The following is a 27,497-nucleotide window of genomic DNA, read 5'->3' as shown; positions in this document are numbered from 1 at the left end:
AAGTAGATTCCCCACTGATCAGGGAGCCCTACATGGGGCTCAATCCCAGGACCCTGAGATCATGACTTCAGCTCAAGTCACTTAACTGACAGAGCCACCCAGGTGTCCCCATTGTAGTGGATTCTTAAGCATGTTCTCTACCTCTGTGATAACCATGCCAAATATGTAAGAATTATGCCAAAAGACATCTGGCTAGAATGCTGCATATGTGGAGAATGTGCTTAAAAATCAGGTCTTTTTATTCCTTCCCCTTACCCCCTCACCTGCTGCAACATGTTGAACGATTGAGCATCCTCTCAGTCCCATGTCCCTTGTTTCTCCCTTTTCTAATGGTCTTAGTTTAGGCTCCCCAGAAAGCAGAGACTAGGCAGTGGATTTGCATGTTACTGCTTTATCAGGGATTACAATCTTAGTTAGCTGGAATGAGGGACAAGGGTAGTGCAACAGAGGAAGAAAAAGACCCCAAACAAAGGTGTACTGTGGAGCTGGCTATTACTAAATGCAAATGATTATTTGATCCTGAGAACTGTTCCCTGAGCAGCCATATCCACAGCCTATTGGAACTTTCCATCAGAGGACTGTAAGGATGCTGTAGGTGCCCCCACCAGATTTTCTTTATTGGGCCTGTCCACCCACCCCTCAGCTGCTGTATTGATTGCCAGCAAGTTATCACTGCCTTCTTCTCTGGAATATTGCCAGGAAGTCACTGTCCCAGGGAAGTTATGTTTGTGACCTGAGGGGCAGCTTGCAGCCAATGGCTGACTCACAGTAGGGTCAAACGACTGGCCCCTTGACTCAATTCACGCCCCTGAGTTACCCCATGGGATCAGATTGAAGCTACTGTGGTCAAATAGTTGCTTAGCTCCTTGTCCTGCCTTGACCTGTTTTCCTCATTCCTTTCTCCTGAGAGCATTCCTTCAGTAAATCCTTTGGACATACAATTTTATCTCAGATTCTGATGCCTGATTTCACAGGAGAATAATTTGTTAACTGGCTCCTGTTTGCTGGTACCAAGTAAGTACTGAAAGGAAGCCAGGCAAGAGAGACACTTGGTCCAGGCACATGGTGATGTGCCTGCAGATCACACCGGTGTGAAGGCAGTGAGAGCATCTATGGAACTGGCTCACTATGGCAGCAGCTGGAACAAGGGGTGAAGGCCAGGAGGATCTGAAATGGTACCTAAAAGAAATTGGATACAATCCACCCCTTGAACTATTCACGTCCTTTTTTATATCTAGCCTTATCCCCATCACAATATGGAATCTCTAGTATTGTGACAGGCTGGTACCATCACTTCTTCCCCAGGGGTGGAGTACAAGTCACAGAGCCTCCTTCAGGGTGGTGGCTAGCTACATTCTCTGAGTAGTAGAGGAAGTAAAACAACCTGTAGTGCCAACTGATACCCCTGGTCCTGGCACCTTATTAGTAAATATCTTTCAATTCTTCTACTTTATGTTCTTGATTTCTCTTATTGTTTATTAAAACTTTGGCAGATCTGGATTGCTTATCTGATGGGATGCCCCAGACTTCGTCCCTGAGGAGTGTGAGTACTTGGTTGGCCTAACATTATGGTGCCTGTGGTGGTTGAGATTGACTGATTGCTATGATCAGTGGGTGTGGAAGCAGTAGAGACACCCCTGAGTTCCACATGCATTGCTTCCCATTTTTTAATTGGATTGTTTTTTTTTTTGAAGGATATTGAGTTTTATAAGTTCTTTATAGATTTTGGATCCTAACCCTTTATCAGATATGTCATTTGTGAATATCTTCTCCCATTCCATAGGCTGCCTTTTAGTTTTGCTGATAGTTTCCTCACTATGCAGAAGCTTTTTATTTTGATGAGGTCCCAGTAGTTCATTTTTGCTTTGTTTTCCTTGTCTCAGGAGACATTTCTTTTCTCTTTCTCTTTCTTCTTCTTTTTTTAAAGAGATATTTCTAGTAAGAATTTGCTATGGACAATGTCAGACAGGCTACTGCCTATGTTCTCCTCTAGGATTTTAATTATTTCCTCTCTCACATTTAGGTCTTTAATTTATTTTGAATTTATTTTTGTGTATGGTGTAAGAAAGTGGTCCAGTTTCATCATTTTGCCTGTAGCTGTCCAGTTTTCCCAACACCATTTGTCAAGAGATTGTCTTTTTTCCATTGGATTTCTTTCCTTCCTTGTTGAAGATTGACCACATAGTTGTGTGTTCATTTTTGGGTTTTCTATTCTGTTCACTCATATATGGAATTTAAGAAATAAAACAAATGAACATGGGGGAAATAGAGAGGCAAACCAAGAAACAGACTCTTAACTATAGAGAACAAGCTGAGGGTTGCTGGAGGGAAGATGAGCTGGGGAATGGATAGGTTAAATAGATGGGTATTAAAAAGGGCACTTTGGTGAACACTGGGTATTGTATATAAGTGACTAAATGAATCACTAAATTCTGCACCTGAATATTGGTTTCAGGTAACACTGCAGGTTAACTAACTTGAATTTAAATAAAAATTTGGAGACCAAACAAACAAAACAACAACAACAAAAAGCAAATGCATTGCTTTCCTGCTCTATTGTGTAGCACACTAGCTCATCTTGGTAGTCAGGGTCGATGATCTTTTCCAGTACAGCCACTTCTTTATTTTCTTCCTAGTTCCCTGGAATAAAAAGCTGAAGTGACAAGAGACCAGATGGTAGGCATAGATGTGGCCCTGGGCAGAAACTCCCTATATACTTTCCTCTCTACCCCTTTCAGGACCAGGGCCTTAGACCAGCCAGTGACGAAAATTATAGGGGTCATAAGCACATATATTGCAAGATGGTCACTGGGAGAAATGGTTGGAATTGTCAATTCTATTTTTACTCCACGGAACACAGATGTGTATTCTAGCCTTTGAGGATACAGCCCCACATATCAACCATTGCCTCTTGGGAGATAGTCTGAAGGGTGTTGTCTCTAAGATGGTGCCTTAGTTATACTATTAATAGGTCACACCATTCCATTCTATTAGGCTAGCTACTTCTGGGTGATGGAATATATGGTAAGACCAGTGGCTTCTGTTGTCTTTTACCCTCTATTATACTTTTTTAGCCTTAGCCTTGGTCAGAGATAACATTGTTGAGGGGGCATTTTAGGGTTTTCTACTAGGCTCTTCCTACCATAATGCCTTATTCCTTAAGTCAGAGTATGTCTGTTCTATTATAGAATATGTGATTAGGAATTAACTACAACCTGGGTGTAAAACCCATTAGACAAACTATCGGAAACACTGGGGCAAAACTTCATCGATCAATTGGTTTCCATAAGCGATCTCTAAACAGAGGACCACAATGGCATTTTGGGTTCCCAGATATTGCTCAAACCCCATATTTAACTGTCCTTGAAAAATATGATTATTCCCCTCCCTCAGTGCATAGTTACCCTGGAAAATGGCAGCATATCCCTATGGAGAAGAATCAGGATGATATTTACATTATGTGTTCCTCAGAGCATTGACAGATCCTTCCTGAGGGAACCTGGCTTCCACATTAATCAGTAGCTTCTATGAACCGACCTAGATCTAGGAACCACAAAACAGAACCTCATTTTTCTCTTGTGGCTGATGTCTGCTGTTCAGCTCTCAATTTTTAAAATTTATTATACAAATTATGATATATCATAAACCTGGTCTGGTGTCCATCTATTTTGCCAGGAACTCTTCAATATCTTAACTATTGCCAGAATAATAAGAAGTTTCTGATATAACTTCTATCTTCCCTAAACACATTTCTAGAGTTCTCAATGGCCTTAGTTGATGGTTCCATTTCCTTAGGGACCACAGGAGTTTGAGGAGTAGATGGTGAGTTTAGTTTTGTTCATCTTGAATTTTGATGACTTGTAGCTGAATGTTTGTGTCTAGTATTAGGTGAGGGTATGGGTTTATTAAGGTGAAGATTTGAGAGCCATTTGGGTATCAGAGCTAGTTGATATCATGGAAATGAAGGCTATAATCCAGAGAAAGATTGAGCTTTAAGAAAACAAAAGATTATAAAATAAAACACAAAACAAGCTTATGTGTTGTTCCAGTTGTATCCTCAATCACAGAACCTCTTTTTCCACTTTAATTAAAAAGCAACTCTCCCCCAAGGATAGCGCTTCTGCAGCACTTTTCTCAAGCTTATGCTCTTTGTCACCATGAACCCTCATGCCAAGGGTCCCAGAATATTCTCCAATATCACCATTGCTGCTTTCTTCTTCACTGGATTATCTTCTAGAGCTCCTTATTGTTGTTGCTTTCTGACCTTCATTTATGGAAGACATTGTTTTTCTTTTCTACCTCAATCCTACTATCAGCAAGTGTTTATATGAGTCATACAACAATACAGTCTTAGTGGTAGATTTCACTCATATTTGGTATTCTCCTACTGGTGATCATCCCTGTGGAAGAATTATATATCCATTCTCTTGGGAACTGAGGCATGGATATATGATTTAATTTGATCAGGAAAGTGTGAGAAGTGACACCTCACTTCCAAGGAAAAGCTTTGAAGTTTACCATACTGTCTTTACCTCCTACCAAGAATTCTGGTAATGTTCCAGATGATGGTTGCTTGGTCAGCATGGGGTACACTGTAATGGAACAGAGTTTTTCTCTGATCTGAGGCAGACAGGTAGTCTGAGTAAGAAATAAACCATTATTGTTCCAGATTGGAGATTTTAGGTTCATTTGTCACTGCAGTATACACTAATACCTTCTCAGAATTTCTAGATTACCTCAACTCCAATAATGTACTCTTAAAGTCACATCCAGATGTCTATGTCTAGAATACTACTCTATGTATGTCTAGAATTCCTACTCTAAAATATTAAATGTTGATATCTGAATCTGGGTCACTAGCTTTTTATTTTTCTAGCTCTCTCATATTGTTACTTTATACTTGATCTTAGGCCTTTTAGCACTTTACATACATTCACACTCACCTTCTTCTCCAGTCCCTGCTATTGTGAAATTTTGATGAGGATTTGACTGAATTTCTGAAGGTACAACCTGGCCGCATCTCATCACATGTCCCACGTTGCATACCCCTCACTTCCTGCTCCAAAGCTTCACTGCTGCTGCTGCAGCACGGGATGTTTTCAGGAACCTATTTTGTACTTGTGCATGAACAAATTGGAAATGTGGTAGAGTTAGTGCTCATGGGATCACCCTTGACCAATGGCGTCTGAAAGTGCATGGAAAATACCCTCTGAACACTGGGTGAGCAGTTATGGACACATTTCATAGTTCTCAGAAGATGAAACAGGATCAAGCACCCTGTTGTCTGTATCAGCAACTAAGCTGATAACACAGCCTTGTATATTGACTTTTCTTTCTTCCCTGGTTAACTCTCCCCGAACCTCATTCTGGTTCCCTGGAGTTTCTTAAACTGTCTACAGGTAAGACTTTGTCTGAAGCTCTGCTTCCAGAAGACACAGTTTTCATCCAGGTCTCTAGAATAACCTTTTTCCATTTTCCCCTCTGTGCACTACCCACTCATGGTTTCATTTCCTCTAACTACCACCTAGAAGCATGTGGTTTGTCACTCACTCCATTCTTTCTCTTCCAGCACTCTCAATATCAAGGTTTCCCTGTATTTCTACCAGTTCTGTTCTGTTAACCCTAATTTGGATCAGCCTTCTGCCTTTTCTTTTTTAAAGATTTTATTTATTTATTCATGAGACACACACACACACACACACACAGAGAGAGAGAGAGAGAGAGAGAGGCAGAGACACAGGCAGAGGGAGCAGGCTCCATGCAGGGAGCCCAATGCGGGACTCGATCAAGGGACTCCAGGATCACGCCCTGGGCCAAAGGCAGGTGCTAAACCGCTGAGCCACCCAGGGATCCCCCTTCTGCCTTTTCTACTCCTATGCCTTAAGTGCTGAAAGATGTTAGATGAGATCTAGCAGATTTGAGGGAACTGATACCAACTGGACGGTCATCTCTGTGATTTATAACCCAGTACCACCCTTAACTGGGTCCTTTTCTATTTCTCCACATGATCTTTTCTAAATATTTACCACCCTCTTCAAAATACCTACCCCACCCCTATTGCTTTTTCTCTCAGCAAATTTTCTTCCCCATATAGACAAAAATGTGTCTGTCAAGACAGCTGTATGCTTGTTGAATTACAGCTCCATCCACACCAATTTTTCTGTGTCTGTTTTACTACCTAGGTTCTCTTTAGTCTGGAGGAGGTGTCGCTTCTGATATCTAAGACTAATTAATAATGTCTCCATGGCTGGTCTTAATTTTATCAATGCTGGTGGTTCTTGTTTCATTGTTTACTCTCTTCTCTATTACTTCAAAGTATAGATATGGCTGAGCACTCCAGTTTAAGAAACCCTCATAGATCCTGTCCCTCCACTCGTTATTTCCTTCCCTACCAGGCTTTTAGAATAATGTTCCACAATTGCTGTCTTATCTTTTAGATAAGACATTCTCAGGAGGCCAATATCATCTCTGGTTCCAGCCCCACTATCCTGTTGAGTCTGTGGAGAGATCAATTACCTTCTAAAAGACAACTTCGGGATCCCTGGGTGGCGCAGCGGTTTAGCGCCTGCATTTGGCCCAGGGCGCGATCCTGGAGACCCGGGATCGGATCCCACATCGGGCTCCCAGTGCATGGAGCCTGCTTCTCTCTCTGCCTGTTTCTCTGTCTCTCTCTATCTCTCTGTGTGACTATCATAAATAAATAAGAAAAAATTAAAAAAAAAAGACAAATTCAAAATTATTTTTCCTGGTTTGTTTGTTTATTTACACTTGTCACCCTTCACAGCATTTATCAATGCTGACCTTTTTCTTCTTGAAAATCTCTCTTCCCAAGCCAACAGAGATAGCACTGCACTCTGGCTCTCTTTCCACCTCTCTGAGATTCCTTCTCAATACCTTTTCTTTCTCAAGTCTACATCTTCAGTAATAATCACTAAATTTCATGTTTACTAAACCAGCTTCTGATTATATATTGGCTTCCCAAGTGGGTTTCCCTAAGGGGATAGAATACATTGGTCAAAAGATTTCAAGTAGGCTTGAAGGCTTGTTACAATTCCCATTATAATATAATTAATTGGTATTCTAATTTATGGAATCTCTTGTCTGGTAAGTGTGACTCATCCTCCTTGAGACTGGTAATCTCTTTGAATTTGACTGGAAGGGAGCAGATGCTGAGACATGGTGACCATAGCACAACAATGTCTCTCCATGAGGCCCATGTAACCAGCTGATCTACTGTGGGGAAGCAGCATGTCTACCTCATTTCTCTGTAACTGCAATAGTCAAGTCAGAGAAATAAAGCAGAAGATTTAAGGGACCACGCAGAAGATTTTAAGGGATAAAAATGAATTATGAAGGACTGTTGTACTGTGGGGCTGAAGAGATTCTTTAAAAAAATGCAGGTACAGTGAAAAGTAAAAATTTCCATCTCATGGGCCCTATAGTCACCTTCCTGAGAAGATGAGGCCTAATATAATGCCTGGCTTTAGAAGATACTATACAAATATTTATTGACTGAATAATGGAAGATTCTTTATTCAGGAATTTAAACTTTTATCTGCATGTAGACTCCTCTAAAATTAAGACTACAATATCCACATTCCATTTAGGTTGGGTGCTTTAATGACCACCAGAAAGCACACATTGTAGATTTAAATGCTTCCCTGAGAAACCATTATGAAATAAGTAATTTTTATGTAATTAATCTTTCTAATATACCCTAACAATCCCTTTCCCTGCTCAGTTTTAGGAAGAAACATGCTTTTGTTTCTTTGGGTTTTGGTATTGGTGTCTGGAGTAGTTCATATGATTTGAGGATACCTAGCTTAAGCTGTAGAGAATATTGTATTCCTGGGATTTTGAAGAGACAAATTACTTTGGCATGTTAGAATAATAGTAAAAAAATAAAGTTTATCTATTAAAGGCATAATTGATAAGTTCTAGCTAGGATGTTTGATTTTGCACTCTATGACAGAATAACATATGGGAAAGTGTGAAAACAAGTATAATAATTGTCTTTTATAGATGTTATATCCACATGTTTTTGGCAGACTCATATTGGCTATAAAAAGAAAAGTAATAGTACAGTAGCAAGGCAAGTTGAAAGTTTCCTCTGAGAATATTGATGACTCATCTTTTTATTGCCAGATTTAAGATGATGAACACTTGTTTTGAAAAATGTGATTTTTCTCTATTGCTGTGTTTAATTAAATGCAAAAATCCTAGAGTGGAAAAAAAATCCTAGAGTGGAGCAACCTTTAAGACTGCAAATTTAAACTCATAAAAGTCAGATAATGTAAAAGTGAAGGTTGTGATAGCAATGTTAACTCATCCATTGCATATAGGTTGCATTTTGCATGACTAATTAGGTGATTTAAGAAAGGGTGATGTGGTGAGGTATCATTCTTCTCCCCACTTAAATCTGTGACTGTTTTAAACTAGCCTTTCTATATGCATCATTTAGTAAGAGCCAAAAATACTTTTAGCATAATTTAGTGTTAGTATTTCTTTCTGAGAAGTTGTTAGTTTTGAGAATAACCTCATGTGGCTTAAATCAGCACTATGGTGGCCAGTTTTCTTCCTAGTACATTTTCTTGGAATAATGTTTCAAACTTTAACACATGGAAGACTAAAATAATAAAACAATTGAGAAATCTCTATAGTAACTCTTTTGGAATATTTTCCAAGAGACCACAACAAGTGGTCTTTCAGATATTTCAATAATGAAATGCCCGAGTTGGAGGATCTAAGAGGAATCAGTGCCATAGAAAGAGTGTGGGTTCTACAACTAAACAACATGAATTTGGATTATGATTCTTTCATTTTGTAGATATGTGGCTTGAAGTAATTGACTTAATTTTTCTGATTTTTCAGCTCCAAACTATAAGAGGGTAAACTCTACCATGCAGAATGGTTGTGAGGATTAAAGAAACTAAATGGTGGTGAGTTATTATTTAATTATTATTTCACTATTATTTTTACAGGAAATGGAGTGATAATGATGTTCCAACAACACTTGGAAATATTTCCCTCCCTCTTGCCATCCAAGTACAACTTACTGCCAAATTAGCCTGCCATGTTTCCTGATGTGATGGTCATCTGATACATGTTGTAGATTGCGGGTCACATAATTATCTTCTTGCTTCTCCTATGGCTCTCCTCTTATGCGTTTTTCATGCTGCTGCCATAGTAATGTTCCTGAAGCACATTTATGATCAGTGTGCTTCCTTACTTCAAGTGCTTCAAAGGATCCAAATGCCTTCAGAATAAAGTTCCACATTCGTCCTCCACTTCAGCCTGGATCCTCCATGTTAGTCTATGTATCTGTGCTTCTCTGCATGCAAACTTGCTTTGCTTGGTATGCTTTTACCCATCTCATCCACATGTTGCAAATTTTCACTTATGTCTATTGACTTACTATGGTGTGAATTCTTCTGGAAAGCTTTCTTTGATTGCCTTAGCATCTGGAACTGGAAATAGTTTGGTTCCTTTCATGTTATTTTCTAGTTTTTATTATTTGTATTGTAATTGCCTGCCTATTTATCTTAGTAGACATCTTTGGATTAGACATTCTTGATGCTAGTGTCAGCATCTTACTCATTTCAGTATCTCCAGTGCTGGCAAAATACCTGATACAGTAATTGCTCAATGATTGCTCAGCTATGATGCAAATATCTGTATAATGAGCACTATTGGGATCTCCTGACCTTTGAAGTTGCCTTCTAGAAACCCATTGGAAGCATGCTGAGCTCATCTAAAAATCCCTCCAAACAAAGCCTTCCTATCAATGTACAATATTTTTTGGAGAGGGGCAAAGAGTGAAAGCAGGGCAATGGTATATACAATAAGGTTATTTCTACTATAATTCAACTCAATTTTAAAATTATGAATTACAACAAGTTTGTTGCCTAAGGATGACCAAAATTCCAGTGTGAATTATTTCTTTTAGGTTCTCTCTTAAGGAGGATGGACAAGGTTGTATCAATCATCATTCTATTGCAATATCATAAGGGACACTTAATTATTATTTAATTTTTAAAATCCATATGTCTATGATCCCTGGATCCAGCTGAAGAGCAGAGCCAGCCAGATGTATGAACCATCATATATAAGGACAACCTTGTATCAGTATTTGACATAGTGAATGGAAAAGCTGGTTGGGTGGTTCATTGATGTTAGAGCATCTCCCATTAGGTATGGATTCCCTACCTTTAAGTTATAATGTAAATGCCATGGACAAGGTTTCTTTAGGCCAAACAGTGGTCTAAGTCCAACATTAATATTTTGTGGGTGGAGGGTAGAGTGAGTTGTTCTTTGAACCACTTGTCAATTTTCAAAAACACATTTTTAGTATTGGTTTCAGTTAGGCATTTTAAGGTCAATTGAACCACAGTTATTCCTCATCTATTCAGGTAAGGACCATTCAGGTAAGAAGCTTCTGATTAATGAACCAAAACCTTATTGCTGAGATTACAAAGATGAATTAAACACAGGACCAAGCTAAAAGAAGGGTAGTGGGTGGGGATGAGGGTGATTGATTTGGAATGACAATTTCCTCTGTCTAGGCAAGTAGAAAAGCTTTCTTTCAAAATAATATCTGAGACTATTAAATCTTTATGGATTTAAGCGTTTGCCTCCCAATAAATACTGAATTAATTCATTTGTACCTTCAAAATGTTCCTTTATTAAAGGAAGAACAAGAGATATCCTATAAAAATAGAATGTGAGCTTCCTTTGTAACTAAAAAGGTTAGTTCAAGATAAACTGTCTTAATTTTTAAGAAAAGCCACTATCAATTTTAAGATGGAATATCAAAAATGGAATTGATAGAGATCCTTAAAGAATAGCAGTTCTATTTTATCTAGAATAAAAAGGCATTTTCTAATGATTTTTGTAGCAGATAAAAAACAATTTCCAACATCCAACTTTATGAATTTTTAATAATTAGGTTAAAATTGAGTTTACAAGCTTTAGGTATAGAGTCATGTATTTTTTTTTGAAAAATATTATTTCTTTGAAAAGCTGCATGTTGAAAACACATCAAGCCCTCAGCAGGGTGTGTAGTGAGAATGTCTGGAAGTTTTGTGCTAAATTACAGCACAAGCTGGCTGTCGGTGGGTGATAGGATAAGAAGAGTTGGTTATGAAACTGTGAAGATCTGGGATAGTTGGCTAAAGACTGATTAATGTCATGCTGCAAGCAAAATCTGGAATTCTTCAATGTGGTTTTACACTCAACCTGCTGAAGTAGGATCAATGCAAGTTCTGAATTGAGTGACATCATAGATTGGATTTTATCCTATAGCTCCATCTGAAAATCTTTTTTTCATACAAGATCTCCAGTTTGCTAATACTTGTCAGAAACTCTGACAAGAAGGAACGCATGCAGAGATGGCTTTAAGACAAAAATAAGGGGCATAGTTCTTATTTTTAATATTTTAAATATAGTGAATGCTATTTATGTGTATCTAAGAAAACAACTACAGATAAAATAAAATCCTTGTTTAATTTTCTCATCTCATTCTTCTGTCTCAGAGTTGAGACTGTCTTGAGTTTTGTTTACTCTCCCCATGCATGAATGTAATTGTTTTGCTGTTAAAGATAATGCTATGTATTTGTGCATTCATACACCACCATATTAGGTGTTGGGCCTAGAGCTAGCCTTGTGAAAAGCATTTTCTAGTGTGTGTTTGTGTGTGTGTGTGAGGGGGCAGATAATGAAAGAAAACATTAAAAAGTATAATATGTTAGATAAGTGAAATGTGTTACAGAGAAAAAGCATGAAAGAAGGATAGAGAGTGCTGGGGGGGGTGGTGTTATAATTTTTAAGACACTAAATAGTCAAGTCCTCACGGAGAAGACATGATATGAATATAAACCTGGAAGACGTAAGATAATATGTCATGTGGTTTTCAGGGGGAAAGCATTTTAGCTAAAGAGAATAGCAAGTTCAAAAGTCCTAAGGAGAAAGTATTCTTGGTAGGACCAAGGAATAGCAAGAAAGCCAGTGTTATTGGAGAGGAGTAAATGAGGGACAAGTGATAAGAGATCAGAGAAGGAATAGGGACCCTGACTTATTTATAATTGTGAAACATCTCAAATCATAGTGTTTAAGAAAACAATTATGGTTACAATTAAAACCTATTTTTTAAGTCTTTGTGATTATGAGGCTTTTTCTCTCAGTGAGATGAAATATCATTGTGGGGTTTTGAGTGGAGAAGTAATAAAATCATCCTGTCTTTGAACTAGATTCCTCTGGTCACTGATTTGAGGATAGACTATAGATGGACAAAGGTATAAGCAAGAACACCAATCAGGAGGCATTTCAATAATCTAGGTAAGGCATGACGAGGGCTTAGGTCAGGGTGGCATAGTAGAGGAGTTAGTAGTGGTTAAATTTTGAATATGTATTGAGGATGAGCCTTATTGCCAGTACTATAAGGAGGTTTGAAGCCCACCTGGCAGGAGTTTTGCAATTGCCACAAGGCCTTCCACTTGGTAAGATTTCAGTTCATTGGAAATTAGCTTGAACTGCCTCTCACCTGTCGCAGGTGACTTGGTGTCCTAAACCCTTGGGGCCAAGTTCTCACACTCAATTTTTATTCTTAACATTTTATTCTACACAGTCAGAGCCTAACACACAGACGCAAATAACTGCTTCTGAGCTTCGGATGCGTGGTACTGAGGTAGGGTTGTTAATATGAGTGCCAACCAAAATGCCTACATACAATATGGATACACCCTCCTATGATATTAAGGGTCAAAATATTTGGTATCATACCCCAGAGAAAATACCTAAGCCTGGAGTGACATTTGGCTCACAGGGACCAAACTATTACTGGGTTGTTACTAAATGAAGATATATACCTTACCTGTTGCTGCAAAACATTTTTCTCATTGCCCCCTAGCTTCACATTGCTGATGTTCCTTCCCATTGCATCAGGGAAACTGATGTCTTCCTGTCATGTTTCTTGTCATGTTTCCCTGTCAGTTTTCCTGTCATGTGCTACCACTTATGTTGAAGTTCACAATCATTCCAACTATTGAGTCTGATGTGGGAAGGCTTGTTCTGATCTTCCCTAAAGTGGTGCACAGTAGGCTTCACTTTAGATAACTAGTAGAGATGACGCATACACAAAAGACCCCACTGCAGATAACTACCTTATGACCTCATCACTATGCCCCTTACTCTATATAAGTTGTGGGTTAAGGTTCGGACTTGGCAGAGATTAGGGGTGGGAAATAACCATGTGGTTGCTGTGAGTCATGGCCTGACCAATCTCCCCTGTCAGTAAGTTACTCTGAATACAATTCTGTGTTGACAGTATAAAGAGGCATAATAAAGAAGTAGGTAAGTAAGTCATGGAGATGAAGAATATAACATAGGGAATATAGTCAATAATATTGTAGTAATATTGTTTGGTGACAGATGGTAACTACATTTATCATGGTGAGCACTGAATAATATATAGAATTGTTGAATCAATATGTTGTAATCAACATAACTGTATGTTAATTATACTTCAATAAAAAAGATGAGTTGTGTTTCTGTACACTAAAAACAAACTATCTGAAAGACAAATTAAGAAAACATTCCCATTTACAGTGTCATAAAAAACAATAAAATACTTAGGAATAAGTTTAACCAAAGAGGTGAAAAACCTATGTACTAAAAATATAAGACATTATGAAAGAAATTGAAGACACAAATGGAAAGATATTCTGTGCTCATGGATTGAAAGAATTAATATTGTTAAAATGTCCACACTACCCACAGCAGCCCACAGACTCAATGCAATCCCTATCAAAATTCTAATGGCATTTTTCAGATATAGAAAAAAAATCCTAAAATTCTTATGGATCCATTCTATTTTTTTATCTTCTGATTATATTTAATTATTTATCAAAAGCAATATATCAATATTTTTGATAAATATTTGATAAACATATTTTATGATTTCAAATGTTAAACAGATGTTTTATATTTTCCAATTTTTAAAATTGTCTTATTTATCCTTTTTCAGAAATACATTTATTTAATAAAGAAGCTATTTATTTTAAGAAATCCTTAAATTTATTTATTTTCAGAAATCCTTCCCTATCTTGAAGCTATAAAAATATTTTTTAATCCTTGACATTTAGACCTTTAATCGTCCTGAAAATTAGTTTTGTAATATCTGCAAAATTTTTGCAAAGGTTTTATTCATTTTTTTTTCTGGAACCTAGTTTTATTTGTTTTTTTTTTTTTTCCAATACAGGGAACAAATTTCTCCAGCACCATTTAATGGATTTGTTAGTTTCTTGCTGACATATATTGCCACCTTGTTCATATATTATGTTTACTTTAAAAAGTCTGTTTCTGAGATTTCTGTATTTGTCTCTATTTCCATATCAATATTGTACTAACTTGGTCTTTTAATAAGTCTTATGTTGTAGGGCAATTATGGTTTGTTGAATTTATAATTTGGAGTGAATAGACATTTTAATAATATTGAGTCTTTCCATCCATGTTATATCTTCCCATTTTATTTATTTGAAAGAGAGAGTATAAATGCATGGGGGGAGGGGCAAGGGAGAAGGAGAGAGAGAGAGTATCCTCAGGTAGACTCCTCACTGAGCATGGAGCCCAGCCAGGACCCTGAGATCATGACCTGAGCCAAAATGAAGAGCCTACTGCTTACTAAGTGAGCTACCCAGGCACCCCTATTTCATATATTTCTTATAAAAATCTTCCACAGATTTTGTTAAATTCATTTTAGGTACCTTGTATATTTTGTTGCTATAGTGAACAGGATGCATTTTTCTATTCTGTTTTCTGTTTGGTTATTAATGGCATATGGGAATGCTAGAGGGTTTGGTGAGTTGGTCTTGTACTAAAAGGCATTGCTCATCTATATTAACACTATACCATAATCAAAGATTTTAACATATCTTTATCAGAAACCAATGGATCAAATAGAAAAAAGAATGCTTTCAAGGAGCTTAACTAATGAAAAATACCTACATAAAGAATGACTTGCATTTGACTCTGGTTATAAGTTATAACTCATGTTTTAATAATCCCTTGTTTAATCTTTATGACTATTTGAAATCTAATTACATTTGACAACAAAATTAAGCAAAATTGGTTTTAAGTTTCTCTAAAATCAATAAGTGTGATTGAATGAATTGATATTTTCAATAAGAAATGAACTGGCATTCCATTCATCTCAAATATTAAAGATGTTTTTAGTATTGAAAAAAGGCATGATTGTGATTGCTTTACAGCCCCTTTACAATTCATACATTTGGAAGGGATATTTTTAGGTGCACAAAAACTGGTTAGTATTGGGCACATAGTAACAAAACATAAGTTTAATTTAAAGAAAAGATCAGGACAACCAGGGAGGCAAGTGTAGGAACAGTTTTGGAAGATTTTCTTATCTATATTTCCTTGGGAATAAGGCTCATGTACATGCAAAGTGTTTAAATCTCTGTTTCTGATAAAAGTAGTTCTGGTCCTGATTCCCTGTTCTTCTGCCTAACTGAGTGACTGTGTACCATTCTCATCACCTTTTAAAGTCTCAGTTCCTTTTCTCGGTTTCTCTTTCTATGGGAAAAAATAATAGTACATATATCACAGGACTGCTGTGAAGATTTAATAAATTAATGCATTTAAAGCTTTTAGGGCTGTGTCTGAACATAGTAAGATCTATTAAATAGCAGTTATTTTCATTAGCTCTCTAACACATTCTAGATATCAGTTTTAGTGGCTTCTTTAGTCTGCAAATAAATGTAATGTAACTAACATTGATGATGTTATTTATGATTTAAACTCTTTACAAGTCTATGAGCAGTACCTACTAGAGCACCTGCTATATATAGTAGCTGCTATAAATATTATTATTATTATTATTATTATTACCAGTTTACATACAGGAAAACTGAGGAATGGAAACTGAAGAAATGAACAGAAGGTCACAATAGCTGAGTTTTGAACCCAAACATTGTGTCTTGAGAGTTTGTCTTACCATAATACTTAGGAATTGGTGAGGGAAGCATTTACTGTTTTATCAAGGATGACTAGCACGGGGTCAATATCCATTTAGATTTGGAGATTGGCTTGTGGAAGGAAGGATTTCATCAGGTTATTCCCAGCAACTAAAATAATAGTGGTCAATTGTAATTTCAATAATATCGATGTCCTATTTTCTCTTTTTCTTTTCCTCTCTCCAACTCTCCTTCACCCCTCCTCTCACCCTCCTCTCACCCCCAACTACCTATCTATCCATCTGTAACAAGGAAGCCTTCATGGTCTCTATATAAAGTGAAGGGTGTCTGTAATGGGACATAGGCCAAGCTTTATTATATATTGTTTCATTTATTTCTAGCAAGCTAGGTTTTAGAAATATCTTCTATCTTAAGGAAAGTTTCACACTGGAGAATATATAAATTATTAAAGAGTGATTTACTATTTTTCATCAAGAAAAATTGATTTTCAGAATGCAACTTTAAGGGTGTATTCAGGTGCATTCATTTTTTTCCCCATAGAGTGCAAAGATTAATTTACCATCACATCAATAAGAAGGAGTGATTATGACAAACTCCTGAGTTGAGAATAGTCATTAAAAGTAAGCAAGAGATATTTCACAGGTCAAGTATTTTGTCTGTGAGCCTTGCCCTGGCTATTAGTTTAAAAATGTTTCTCTTCAAGGTAAAGTAAATTCTTACAGATAGATCTTCTTTTTCACAAGGCCTTTCCTAGGGATTGCATGGGGTAAGATGATCAGCATGAGCTCTTTTCTGGATGATGGAATCTAAATTTGTAATCTTGTGGCTCAGAGTTAATGTATCTTCCCAAGTCTTCAGAGTCCTCTTGAGTCACCATTATGCATTTATTGCCTAATATGAAACTACTGAGTTGGTCTGAACAATTTAAAATCTTCTATAAGAGATTAAAAAAAAAAACAAAATCTGTTTATCGAACAGTAAATGTTTACTTTTTGCTACAGAGAACCTTTGCTCTTAATAATTCTGTGAACATTAACTAGTGGTTTCGTTTAGCTGTATAAAACCTGTGCTTTTAGGAAAGGAGGTCAGCATCATGGCAGCAGAAGATACCTCTTCTTTTTGTCCCTGCCCTTTGAACAGTGAAAATTTAGTATCTACCACCAAACAAAAGGGCCTCTGTGGAAGTTGTGGGACCTGGCAGGATTTTCTAAGGGACCCAGGAGGAGTCTTGGCCACCTGTGCATTGGATAATAGGCAGACAGAGCTCAGTATGAGCCATGGAACCAGCAGAAACCTGCAGGTAGGCTCTAGCTCCTCTTGGCTGAGGTTGGAGGGCACCTGTAAAGTGCCAGTTTGGGCAGACACTCATAGATGAAAGCGTCTTTGTAGAAGTCCAGATTTTCTGTGGAAAGATTCTAGCACTTTGTTGGAGGAAAAAAAAACCCACAAGAATTTGGGCATCTTGGAGAAGATAAAAAGAGGAACTCTACCAGCACTGCCTATCTTCCAAGGTGGCACACTTTTTGGTTTCATTCTATACCCCAAAGCTATAATGAAAATAGTATGGTCCTGGCATGAAAATAGATATATAGACCAATGTAACAGAATTGAGAGACCTGAAATAAACCCCTACATAGACGGTCAAGTAATATTTGACAAGGGAGCTAACATTACTAATGGGGAAGGGATAGTTTCTTCAATAAATGGTTTTGAGGGAAATAGGATACCTACATACATGTAGAAAAATGAAATTGAACCACTATCTTATACCACTCATAAAAATTAACTTGAAAGGGATGAAAGACTTAAACGTAAGATATGAAACATTAAAACTCCTAGAAAAAAAACACAGAGAAAAAGTTCCTTGACAAGGGTCTTGGCAACAGTGATTTTTGGCTATGACAGCCAAAGTCCAGCAACAAAAGCAAAAATTGGTAAGTGAGACTACATCAAACTGGAAAGTTTCTGCACAACAAAATAAACATTCAACAAAATGAAAAGGCAACCTGCCTAATTGGAAGAGAATATTTGCAAGCCATATATTGGATAAATATCCAAAATATATAAAGGACTTATTCAATTCAATAAGAAACCAATTAAAAAATAGGCAGAGCAATTGAATAGACATTTTTTAGATAGAAAAATAGACATTGTTCCAGATACTAATAAGGGAGAAGGACTCTATGCAGTGAACACAGCATAAAGTTAAGCTCCTCAGTTTGGCATTCAAGGCTACCTATTTATATTTAGCTTGTGTTTCTGCTCTTGGCTGTGTGTTATCTTTTTCTTTTCCTATTTTTTGTATATGGCTTATAGACACAACGATGGTGGTGTATACATTTTTACTGTTCTCTTTTTTCTCCCTCTCCTTATCTTTTAGACATTCATGCATATCATTACTGAGTTACTTATCTTACTAGGAGTTCGTTGGCATTTTATTTGTTTAAAGATTTATTTACTTATTTGAGACTGAGAGGGAGAGAAAGAGAGTACAAGGTGGGGAAAAAAACTCAAGCAGACTCCTTGCTGAGTGCAGAGCTGGATGTGGGGCTCCATCCCAGGACCCTGAGATCATAACTTGACCCAAAATCAAGAGTTGGCTGCTCAACTGATTGAACCACCCAGGTGTCCCTTGTTGGTATTTTAATTTTGCTATGCTAATTTGTTTTATATAGCAGATGTTCTAGTCATTTATTTTGAGTGGGTTAATTCTTGAAATTTGCTTGAATATTATGCATATGTTATAATGATTAAATTATTAAAATGACTCAATTATTTGGGTTTGTAAACCATTGGGGTTTTTTGAATTAGCAAACGAAGTGTTGTTTCTGCAGAGTAAGATCCAGTGCTGCTAGGTACCTTAAATATAACTGGCACTTTTGACAGACCCCATACCAGATCTCTAAAATTATCTGTCTCTAAGATTTTAGGTAATTTAGACTTCTCAAAGATTAAGGCTGCATAGCCACATGGAAAAATTCAGATGGACTTGGGTTAAAATACTGAATCATTCACTACTGGGTTACAAAGTAACTGTGTTACTTTGGATACATTATTGAATTTGGTTGAGCTTTTGTTTCCTCATCTATAATACGTATTCATAGATATTTATCAAGTACTTCCTATATACAAAACATTGTTCTTGAGGTGATATTTTAAGTATTTAGAGTTAAAAAAGGTGTTATATAACACAACATTGGTGCTTAATAATTGATAATTCGTAGTCCCTATCGTCATTCCCTTAATTCACTTAAAAGCATTGTTTTATTTTATCGGCAGCATTTGCTAGAGCCGAATTGATTTAAGTTTGCTCTTTCTTGGTCCCTTTGTAGACTCTGGGCTTTAGACAGTGCAAGTGTTTGGCCTGCAGAGTATTTAAAAAACAAAAATATTGAATACTTTTAAAGCATTCAAAGCATGTATATATGCATGCTCACCTTTTCCTATTGTGTCATTCTAGGTTTGTGGCTCTTAGCCTTGGCTGCCTATTAGAATTACCTTGGGCACTTTTAAGTATCTGGATGTCCAGGCTGCCCATCAGACCAACCACATAAGAATATTTTGGGGGTGGGATCAAGGCATCAGTACTAGTTAAAACTCTCCAGGTGATTCCAATGTGCCATAAAGGCTGAGAATAATTTGGGGCTGTTTCATTTTTTTATGTGAGCCCTGTAGCTGTTGGAGGGAATGATGTCATTCGTAAATGGCATTTCTATGATCCAGACTTCTAGGTAGGCCTTTGTTTCATGTAACATTCAGGCTTTGGTTCATACCCTGTCACCATTCAGTAGTGAAGCTCTCTCTTTCTGAGAGAGGCCACTCATCTTCAGGCCCTTGTCTGCCTCTGAACACACTGTTTGAATTGGCAGTACTTCTCCATGGGTAAATCTGCAGGATTATCCCTGACACCTGTTTTCTGGGGTCTTGGGATTTCGTCCATAAACTGTGAAAGCGTGAAAGCGTCTCTCTTTGGCTGTCCCCTGAAAGCTGGGCCTATTGGCAATACTCTGCCTTCTGCGGCTGCTCTGCCTTAGTTTAGGTAGCTGGCTTTAAGTTAAGTAGAATCTTTTGGGTTAGCTATTTAGCCACTTTCCCCAGAAATGCTATTTCTCTTGTGCTCCTGTTGGGAGGAGTGTTGACCCCAAATGTAGACACATTAGTAGGAGGAAAATGACGACAGATGTGTCCTGAGCTAGAAATATGGACAAAGGTTGGGAGGCAGCTGACAGTGATGATTTTCAGAAGGTTTATAAGTAAACTTAAATAATTCCCATCTGCGTCTGACCTAATTTTTCTATTTCCAACAAAAGTGTTTAAACAAACATATTTTGGAACTCTTGGCTGTATAATTTTAGTTGTTTAATGGGCTCGATAAAACCCTTGTGTGTATGTGTTTGTAATAGCCTATTTGATCTGTGAAATTGAATGCCCAAGTAGATCGTCTCGGGGAACTGTTGGCTGAAAACACTTGCCTGTCTTTTATTGTTTCCCATGAAGTGTTGTGATTAGACACTGGGAGAGTGACTAATACAAACTACATCTGAAATCACAATTACCAGTTGAACTCTTGCCATGCATTTAGGGTTATGTAAACAGCTTGGTGGGCTTCACAGAAGGCAGATTTTAAGCTGCTTGCTTGAAATGGCAATGTGAAATCCCCGAACAAACATCAATATTAATAATCCTTTAGCAGTTTTATGATAGTAGTAATAAAAATCAAGACAGGTTCCTGGAATAATTTTTCTCTCCCATTCTGTGACAAATGCATCCTTTATTATGAGATACCATTGTTTAGGGTCTTTGGTAACCATGGAGCAAATGGCCATGGTGATTTTCTTGAATTTCACTATTACTGATGCAGTTTATTTAATTCTCCTTTTCAATTTCTTCTTTTAGCCTGAAATCACAAATTAATTATGCCTGGGCTTGCCATGGAGTCATTGACCTAACTGGAAATAGAATATTGTGTGTTTGTGTGTATACAATATTCTATATATATTGTGTATGTATACAATATTCTCTATGTAAAATATATAATATATTCTATAATAATTTTTAAATATTCAGAAAAAATATATAATTTTATACTTAACAAATTCTTCCCTAGCCTGAATTAATCTAATCTGTTCAACCCATAACTTCCCACCAGTAACTTTAAACTAAAACCCTTCTTTTGTTTCACTCTGGGTTTATTAGTCTTATTCTGGATAACCATTTCCTCTCATCTCACCTACCCCTTTCACAGCTTTTTAATCTTCTTTGTGGAAGATTTTGCTTCTGCTCTGAGTTGACCTATTGCTAAATATACTTGATAAGTGCTCAGGAAAATGGCACCTTTCCTCCTTGGTCTTCTCCAAAGGAGCTGATCTGTATTCCTGTTGACCTCTAAAGAAGTTCACTAAAACATGGCCTTGAGTAGGTCACTTGGGTTCACAAAACTCCAGTGACTTCTTCATTTGCTTTTCAGGATAGCATCTGGTCTGAATGACCAAATCCTACTCCCTCTGTGAAGCCTTCTTTCCCATCCTTGAAAAAGGCAATACCCTCTCTTCTAGAAATTTAAAGTACTATTTTCCACACTGCTTGTAATTTACTGTCCAGTATTGTAGTTATTTTTGTGCTGTCGGTATCTCATCCATCTAATAGATGATAAACTCCAAGAGAGTGCCTCCCACAGAACAAGTGCTCAATAAATATCTGTCATTGATGAGAACAGATGATAGATCATATTTTGTTGGAGAATTGGAGGCAAAGTCTCAGAAGTAAACCTATAATTTTAGGCCTATCCCCTCCCCCATAATAAAATAGGGAACATTTGTTGAAGGCTTATGGTGTATTTGCTATTTGACATGAATTTTTCCTTTTAATCTTCCAAGCCCTATAAAGTTAGTGCTGTTATTAATGGATGGGGGAAACAGAGGCACAGATAGTATAAATAATCCATCCAAGATCATATTGACAATAAATAGGTAGCTTAGATTTTGACCAAAGGAGTCTGATCCCAAAACCTATGCCTTAATGTTTGCACATCTTGCCTCACTTCAATTTCATATGGACCTAGTTTGGAATGGAATTTGGAAGTAAAAGCATCAAGAATCTGTGCTCCATGAAATATCTGGTCTTTATAGGGTTTGTAAAACATGATTTCAATAGTCAGATTTTTTTAAAGGTTTATTTATTTATTTGAGAGAGAGAGTATGAGTAGGAGGAAGAAAAAAGGAAGAGGAAGAGAGTCTCAAGCAGATATTGAACTGAATTATAAGTTCTAATTCCAATTCCAACCTTTAACTTTTTATTTAAATATTCATTCTCAACTGAGAAGCTGTTTTTTAAAAAAAATATTTTATTTATTTATTTATTAGAGGGAGAGAGAGAGAGAATGAAAGAGAGAAGTGCAAAGTGGAGAGGAGCAGAAGGGGAGGAGCAAGCAGACTGCCCTGAACGTGGTGTCTGATGGGGGGCCCAAAGTGGGGGTTTATAGCGTGTTTCAGAGAATCTAAGAATGCATCATCTTCATCACATCACTAAGAGAGAAATAAGTGCTAAAATAACCATGGCACAGCATTTTTTTTCACGTGGATTTTAATATTTTATTCTGTTTCATTAAAGTTTTAAATTCCAGTTAACATCCAGTGTGATATTAGTTTGCTCATCATGACAAGTGCCCTCTTTAATGACCATCACCTATTTCACCCATCTTCCCAACCCTGTTCCCTATGGTAACCGTCAGTTTGTTCTCTAGAGTCTGTTTCTTGGTTTGCCTCTCTCTCTCTTTTTTCCTCCTTTGCTCATTTGTTTTGTTTCTTAAATACCACATATGAGTGAAATCATATGGTGTTTGTTTTTCTCTGACTTATTTCAAAATTTTATTCTTAATGAAAGAGCATAAATGTTATTAATTGGTTAAGGTATTCCTTAAATTTCTTTATATCTGGAGTCTATATCTTTAATGTCTATGCTTTTCACACATTATCATTCTCTGCACCATCAAAAATATTGGTAGGGCAATATTTCTTGAAAGAATGCTCCATTACCACCACTGAGATTTTTTTGCCAGCCACTGATACCAATTTTGCAAGTCTGGATGCAAATGTGCAGGCTACCAGAATTTTATCTCTATTACTTCCTGCCAGCAGCATCTATGAGACACTTCACGTTTCTGAAGTTAAAATGTGAAAAACATTGATCAGAACTGGTGGAATAGAGCAAATGTAATTTCACTTAAAAAATGAGTTCCACTGTTTGAAAACATTTGGAAATCTCTAGTGTTGTCAAAAGAACCTTGGTCTTGGGGAATCCGAGGACTTGGCCTGAGTACTGGCTCTTCTGACTCACTGTAGCAAGAAACATAATCTCTCCGAGTCTGTTTTCTAACCTGGACACAAGTAATAAGCACGCTCATCTCATGCAATGGTTGTGAAGATTAAAAGAAAATTTAAATTCCACCAAATCAGGAATGTTTTTAGTCTGTTTGCCACTATCTTTTCATTGTCTAGAGCAGTAACCGAGACCTAACAGTGGTTTCTAACAACTGCATGTTGATGAAGGAACCTATGAATGGGCATTTCATATGTGGTAAACTACATGCAGGAGTGTTTATGTTGTCATGTTGCTGTGGCGAAAGGCAGCGTATTCTTTTTTTTTTTTTTTTAGATTTTGTTTATTTATTCATGAGAGACACACAGAGAGAGACAGAGACATAGGCCGAGGGAGAAGCAGACTCTCTGTGGGGAGCCCAATGCTGGACTGAGTCCCAGGACCCTGGGATCACACCCTAAGCCAAAGGCAAACGCTCAAGCCACCCAGGTGCCCCGAAAGGCAGCATATTCTAAATAAAGGAGAAAACTCAGCAGAGCATGTTTCTTTCCATGTGTAACCTTCTCTAGTCCCTTCTTCATTTTGTCTCAGTGGTTTTGTGACATTGGATTCTGTCTACTTCCCAAATTCTGGTAATTTCTTGGTCTAATGTTACTTGGTTATTTTCTTCTATATTAAAGAGAGAAAAATTAACGTCATTGTAGGCCAAAAAGCTATTCTATCACTCTTGAATTCTTAAAAATGTCATTTATTATAGTTTTCTTATATGTCTATTGTTGAAATATTAAAAGATGCAGAAGATGTGGAAGAGAAAAATGCTGTTATTTATAATTCCACTACCTGGAGAGAATAATTGCTAATACTTCTTTCTTATGTAATTGGTAACGTAGTGTACATATTATTTTATAATCTGATTTTTCACTTGATGTATTTGAATATTTTTCCATATATTTAAGTGTTCTTCACGTACATTGTTTATGAGGGTTCTCCATTATAATTTATTTGAGTAAACTGTAATTCCAGGAAATTTAGACTGTTTCCAATTTTTCACTATTTTAAATATCACAGCAAAGAATATTCTTGAATGCTTTTTTTTTTGTACATTTCTGATGAGATTTTTAGAATAAATTCCTGAAAGTAGATTTATAAGGTTGTAGAGTATGAAGTCTTGTAGAGTATAAAACCTTATTCTAGTTTAGTTAAGAACATTTAAATTTAGCTACAATTTTTATTCAGGCAGTGGTAAGATAAGGAGAAGCATTTTGAAAGTGTATCTTCCTGGAATTACCAGGTGGGATCTGCTAGCTTCACCTTCCTACTTTTTAAAGGGCTTGTTGTTGCATTGTAGATCCTGAGAGACATCAGGGCTTATGGGTTTCAAGGGCTGTCAGATATTGGGGCTGAGAGGGTCTTTTATTTATCTTTCTTTTTCCATCCAAAAAGCTGAACGTGGTATCCTCACTAAATGATGGGTAACTATGAGGAACAGATCTCATTATTTTCTCATTTTATTCGTATGATGAATGAGTCAGAAAATGGACGCAATGTCTGAGCACCAGGGGATCTGATTGTCACAGTATGAAAAGCCTTTTAGTGATAACTGCATATATGCTCCTATATTACTGCCAACAGAGCCAATACAATCTAGTCTGAATGGCAGATGTACTGACTCCCATGTGGGATCGTTGACGTTTTTACAAACCATTTGTTGCCCAGTGTCACTGTGTTTTGCCAAGTTGCATCCTCCCAGTGAAGTCCAAATAGAACCAGAGAGAGGTTCAGTTTTCAATGCAGTGAAAAATAGACAAGGGGGAAAAAAAACCTGGATTACTCAAAAATTATAATGCAAACCTGCCCCAGAAATGTGTATTATTTTTCTGAATGTGTTCCAACTGAACTGGAGGAAAAATAATAACCAAAGACCATAATGACTCATTGGTGGATATTGTGTCCCATCTGTTGGTGATAGTAAGAAAGGCTCTAGGCTGTTACATCTAAAAAGCTTCTCACTAGTAAATACTAAAATCTCTCATGGCATTTTTCTGCCTCTGAACTCACGTTGTATCTCATTTATTAGGAAGAAAAATATATAAAAATGGTAGGATGTTGTTACAGATTTGTTTGAAAGGCAGTAAAATTTTCAACTATTGCTTGGCTCTTTCTGGTGAAGAAGATGTGATGGTTTCATAACAAGCAGCAAGAAAGGCTTTGTGATCCAAAAACTTTGATTCCTACAAAGTGCTGTATTCTTGGTTAACACCTAAGATTTTAATCTTTGTAACAGTTAATTTTACATATCAGCTTGACTTGCCATGGAGTGGCCAGATTAAATGTTATTTCTGGGTCTTTCTGTGGGAGTGTTTCTGGTTGAGGCAGTATTTGAACTGATGGACTCAGTAAAGTAGATTACCTTCCCTGACAGGGGTGGCCATCACCCAATCCACTGAGAGCCTGAGCAAAATGAAAAGTCGAGCAAAGAGGAATTTGCTGCATGGCACACTCACCTTGCTTTTTTTTTTTTTTTTTTAACTTGTTCACTGCTTGAGCTGAGACATATCTTTATCTTCTGCCCTTGGACTGGAATTTATGCCATCTGTTTCCCTGGCTCTTTGGAGTTGGATTGAATTATACCACTGGCTTTTCTGGGTCTCTGGCTTGTGGAGGGCAGATAATGGAACTTCTCACCCTCCATATTCTTGTGAGCCAGTTCCTCATAATACATTTTTCTATCTCTCGTGATGTCTACCTATTCATCTAAATATACATATTTACACATACATATGGATTAGACATTTGGAGAGATATAGCACAGAATCTATGGGTTCTGTTTCTCCAGAGAGCCCTGGTTAATACAACAATTTACTCTGATTTTCATTAAGGAAAAAAATAGACCTAATTGTATTTATGGCCCAGTGTATTGGTCATGGACTTTCACTATTGTGAGGTCAAGATTTTGGCTTAGGTTGGGTTTAATTTATAGATACACAGCCGGACTCAGTCACAATTAGCATGAGACCTGGAGATGCCTTGGGGAAAATCTATCTTAGGAACCCAATTTACAAACCTCAGTCATTGCAAAAGAGGAGCAATTTTTAGCACAGAATTGAGTCTATCCTTTGGATTTTCCAGCCCTGATCCCCTCATTGGATTCAGGTCTGGATCTTGTTGGGGTACAAGCCCGGTGAGTGAAACTGAAAGAGCGATTTTAATTCTTAAAAAAGATGCTTTTAAAAACATGAGAGCCCAGCAAAACCCAGGTTGGGAAGCACATATTGAATTGTAACCCCAGAACACGAGCAGAGCACCAGGGGAGATCATGGTGGTGTCTAGAGGAACCTGGCAGTAGAGGCCCCACACCTGAAAGGGACAGATTTATCGTGAACGCTCGTGACTCAGCCCCTGCAGACTCCTGGAGTACTTGGTGGTGGGAGGGGGTAAAGGGCTGGGGATGGTAAGGACAAGCAAAATTATAAGCCAGTGAAATCTGAGCTATTTCTGTTAATATGACCTCATTTACGTGCTGGGAAATTAGAGTCCTCAAATCAGCATTCAGTTCACAAGGTACTCATGAGAATCATTTAGGTAAAGAGTATTAATGTTGCCGAGGCCTAATGCCATGGACACCTAATATTAACCATACTGAGATCTAACTGTGAAAGAAAATTAGGGGAACTAGTCAAAACTGTGTTAAAGGGCAGAAAATGTTTGACCTTGCTTCTCCTTTCTCTTAAGTATGTGCTCATTGGGAGTGACACATTTTTGCCCCAAGCTGAACGCAGTTTATCTCCATAATGGAGTTGTTGGTGGCGGGGTGGGGGGTGAGGTGTAGGGGTGTGTGTGGTGTTCTTCTTTCTCCAACACTCTGAAACATCTTTTCTAAGTTTGCATATTTATTTATTTGTTTTTAAAGATTTTATTTATTTATTCATGAGACACACAGAGAGAGAGGCAGAAACACAAGCAGAGGGAGAAGCAGGCTCCATGCAAGGAGCCCGATGTGGGACTCAATCCCAGGGCCCCGGGATCATGACCTGACCTGAAGGCAGACGCTCAACCCCTGAGCCACCCAGGCATCCCTCAAGTTTGCACTTTTAACTGACTGATGTGGGGAAAACCAAAAACTAGCCCCCTCGCCTCGAGTTGGAACTCTCTATGGTAAAAGTCATGCTCCTGAGCTTGGGTGGTCAGGCTACA

At 37.4% G+C, this 27,497-nt stretch overlaps 1 long non-coding RNA gene across 1 annotated transcript in view; it reads left to right on the top strand.

The window, feature by feature from the left end:
- The window catches only part of LOC144320534 (uncharacterized), a 538,453-nt gene that overhangs the window by 208,388 nt on the left and 302,568 nt on the right, over nucleotides 1–27,497 (top strand). Inside the window, exon 2 of the long non-coding RNA XR_013386167.1 lies at nucleotides 8,872–8,939. This is a non-coding gene — a long non-coding RNA (uncharacterized LOC144320534). The remainder of the gene's footprint in view (nucleotides 1–8,871; nucleotides 8,940–27,497) is intronic.

The sequence above is a fragment of the Canis aureus genome, chromosome 9 (genome assembly GCF_053574225.1).
Source record: "Canis aureus isolate CA01 chromosome 9, VMU_Caureus_v.1.0, whole genome shotgun sequence".
In the NCBI taxonomy this organism is placed as follows: domain Eukaryota; kingdom Metazoa; phylum Chordata; class Mammalia; order Carnivora; family Canidae; genus Canis; species Canis aureus.
The sequence above is the reverse complement of the archived record's forward strand: the minus strand, read 5'-3'. Positions and strand labels throughout refer to the sequence as shown.